At 38.5% G+C, this 3,673-nt stretch overlaps 1 non-coding gene across 1 annotated transcript; it reads left to right on the top strand.

Annotated features, from left to right (window-relative positions):
- The first annotated feature begins 668 nt into the window (after positions 1–668).
- Positions 669–774, top strand: LOC132267908 (small nucleolar RNA R71). The gene has a single exon (XR_009469126.1). It is a non-coding gene; the product is annotated as a small nucleolar RNA R71 (small nucleolar RNA).
- Positions 775–3,673: the final 2,899 nt, after the last annotated feature.

Below are 3,673 nucleotides of genomic sequence, written 5' to 3'. Positions count from 1 at the left end.
TTAGACAATATATACTTAATTGTTAGATATATTGTGTTTTTCACATATTGATTAGACAATGTACACTTAATTGGTCACCCTTGCTAGTTGAATCAACCAAACACACACACAAATCAATATTGCAATACACATTTCCCTCATTAGTCACTTGTTAAAGGTATAGAAAAGCATTGTTTGGTGGTGACCTCTAAACCCCAAGAACTCTCTCTCTCTTACTTACTCTTTATTGCATTCAATTATTTAATTTAATTTGCTCTCTAGTTTAATCAATCAACCAACTATTTGTTTGATCACTCGACCTACTAACCCTAATAGTGATTCCACAACCAAATTCGACTCCAATCCCTTGGGACGATCCCTACTCACCCTAACTATATTTTTAGTGAAGGTAGTAGTGGCTTTTATAAATGTAAGACTTGGCCCTCGCCTTAATGCACACTCTCTTAAGCTTATGGTAGGACGACGACCAAACCTTATACATTCCAGGTGAAGACCTAGACCTAGAGGAAGAAGCATATTGTACTGAGTTTTCACTTAGGGCCTCAAATAGTTCCCAAGCGTTGGCCAGACTCTTACGTAGAAAAGCTCTATTACTGGAGGATTCTACCATGTTTCTATAATAATCTGTAAGACTATCATAAAAAATCTGTATTAAGTGCCGTTGAGTAATATCATGGTGTGGACACTTTCTTAAAAGATCATTATATCTCTCCCATGCATCATGGAGCTGTTCTCCCAGGATTTGGGAAAATGCCATGATTTCTCTTCTCATTTGTGTGATTACACCCACAGTGTAGTATTTCTTCAAGAACTCTTGTTGCAACATATCTCATGTAGATATGGAATTTGTTGGAAGGGACTACAACCAAGTTCTTACTTTGTCCTTGAGAGAGAATTGGAAAAGACGCATTCTGAATGAATCATTGGTAAGAGTGGTCAACTTGGTAGTTGAACACAATTCCAAAAACACATCCAAGTGCTTAAAAGGATCCTCTCTTGCATACCCATAGAAGGTAGGAAGCATTTGGATCATAGCAGGCTTGATCTCAAAATGGGTTGCATCAGCATCCGGAAAAATAAAACACGAAGAGGAAGTGTATGTGGTAGGAATAAAATGATCCCTCAATTGTGATTGTAGTGGAGGGACAAGTGGATCCCGTTCTCCATTACCATTACCATTATTACCCAGTGCATTACGTTGATCAGCCATATTATCATAGGAACTTCCTATAGAATTCAAATGTCTTTTAAGCTTTCTTAATTGTCTAAGAGTTCTCTCTATTTCAGGATCATGCATTAAAGATGTTGTCCGATTATGGTGAGTTAACATGCATTGGTTCCATCAATCCTAACAGTAGTAACAATAAAATATTCCAAGTAGCAGAAAACAATAAGAACTCACAAAAGGTTTAATAACTGAAGCGTTTTATCCCTTAAGCGTCATTATCCTTACTGCTAATTTGTACCTGAAAAGAAAAAGAATTAAGGTGAGATATCAAAAAGTCCAAAGACTAGTAAACCAACTTAAACTAATAAAAACTAAATAAAAAACTAATCTCCCTGGCAATGGCGTCAAAAATTGATCATGTCTAATTTTACCACTCGCAATAGGACGATTCCGTGTAGAATAGTGCTATAGAAAGAGATGTCGAATCCACAGGGAGATGAGATTTATATTCAGTCTTTAATTTCGTTTTATGGTCTACAGGTAACTTGGTTGGAAAGTTTGTTGGTTGTCATGATTAAAAACAAGCTGAAATTAAACTGAAATATTAAACTAAGTAACACCCTAAAAAGAACTTAAAATTTTAGACCTCTTCTATTAAGGCTTACGCCTTCTTTTATAGAAGAAAATAAGGATCTGGTGGGCTTTTAGGTCTTCTGGCCCATCTGGGATGAGATACGGCTGATAAAGAGAACAATCACGTACTTTAAATCTGACATGTCATGGAAGGCTCGAGCTTTAGGAACAGAGGCTCGAGATTGATCATCAGAGGCCGCCAGGAGCTCTACAGTCACTACCAATTTTGGAGTGGAAATGGGAGAGCATATCTATGGATTTTGTGGAAGGGTTGCCAAATTCTTTCAAGGGGCATAATTCCATATGGGTCATTGTGGATAGGTTGACCAAGTCAGCTCATTTCTTGCCTATTTGCACTAACTACACTTCGGAGCAGTTGGCGAGGCTTTACATTTAAGAGATTGTGAAGCTACATGGCATTCCATTGTCTATTATATCGGACAGGGATTTGAGCTTTGTATCTGGATTTTGGAAGAGTTTTCAGCAGGCTTTAGGTACGGAGTTACACCTTAGTACTGCTTATCATCCTCAGACTGACGGACAGACTGAGAGGGTGAATCAGATTATGGAAGATATGCTTCGGTCGTGTGTCCTGGATTTCAAGGGCCACTGGGAGGAATATTTGCCACTTGTGGAGTTTGCTTATAACAATAGTTTCCAGAAGACTATTGGGATGGCACCTTTTGAGGCGTTATACGGTCGACCGTGTCGATCACCTGTTTGTTGGATAGAGGTTGGAGAGAATCGATTCTTAGGTCCTGAGTTCATCAAGGATACTTCTGAAAAGATTGCTCTTATTCGAGATCGCATGCGTACTGCCCAAAGTAGGCAGAAGAGCTATGCTGATCGTCGCACTCGTGCTTTGGAGTTTCGGGTTGGGGATCAGGTTCTTCTCAAAGTATCTCCTATGAAGGGTGTTATGCGCTTTGGGAAGAAAGGGAAGTTGTCTCCGCGGTTTGTCGGTCCATTCATGATTACGGATCGAGTTGGAGCTGTCGCTTATCGGTTGGCACTTCCGGATAACTTGGATCGCGTTCACAATGTATTCCATGTGTCTATGTTGCGGAAATTTCTGCGAGATGAGGATCGGTATCAACATATCGATGTTGGGGAGATTGAGTTGCAGCCGGATGCAACTTATTTGGAGCCACCATGTCGTATTGTTGACCGTCGGGATCAAATCCTTCACAATAAGGTTATCCCTTTGGTTCGCGTGCAGTGGAGCCATCACAATGAGGCCGAGTCCACTTGGGAACAGGAGGATGTCATTCGCTCGCAGTTTCCTGAAATATTGGAAGAAGGTAAGGGCGAATTCCGAGGACGGAATTCCTTTTGTTAGGGGGGAAAAATGTAATACCCCTAATTTTAAAAGGATAGTCTCGGCATTTATTTATTATTTTTATTGTATTTTTGCATGATTATTTGGTTTAATTATTTTATTTAATTGTTTACCTGTGTGACGTGTATTTAATTGGTATCTATTTCTTTGTTTAAATTGCATTCTATTTATTTAATTGATTATTCGTGTATTTAATTGGTATCTATTTATTTGTTTAAATTGCATTCTATTTATTTAATTGATTATTAAAGGTTTTAATTTAGGAAGTATTTTAATTAACAATTTTTCAAAATTGAGGATTTAGTTTCTTTAGCCGACACAGGATTTAATTAAGTTCTATGGGCCGGTTAGGATTTCGTTAGGGCTCTAATTAATGTAGGGTTTTGGTATAACTCTATAAATATATGGGTATACATCTGCCGAGGGTTTTCTAAAACCCTATTCACCATATTCCCGTATACAGTAAAGAGAGAAGTTGAGAGAACAGAGCGTCGTAACGGTCTGTCAAGGAGACTAACAGAGAGGACCAAGGG

This window comes from Cornus florida, unplaced genomic scaffold (genome assembly GCF_030987335.1).
Source record: "Cornus florida cultivar Cherokee Brave unplaced genomic scaffold, ASM3098733v1 CherokeeBrave_3.0.0_Hap2_Chr07, whole genome shotgun sequence".
Lineage (NCBI taxonomy): Eukaryota > Viridiplantae > Streptophyta > Magnoliopsida > Cornales > Cornaceae > Cornus > Cornus florida.
This window is presented reverse-complemented; position numbering and strand designations above follow the sequence as displayed.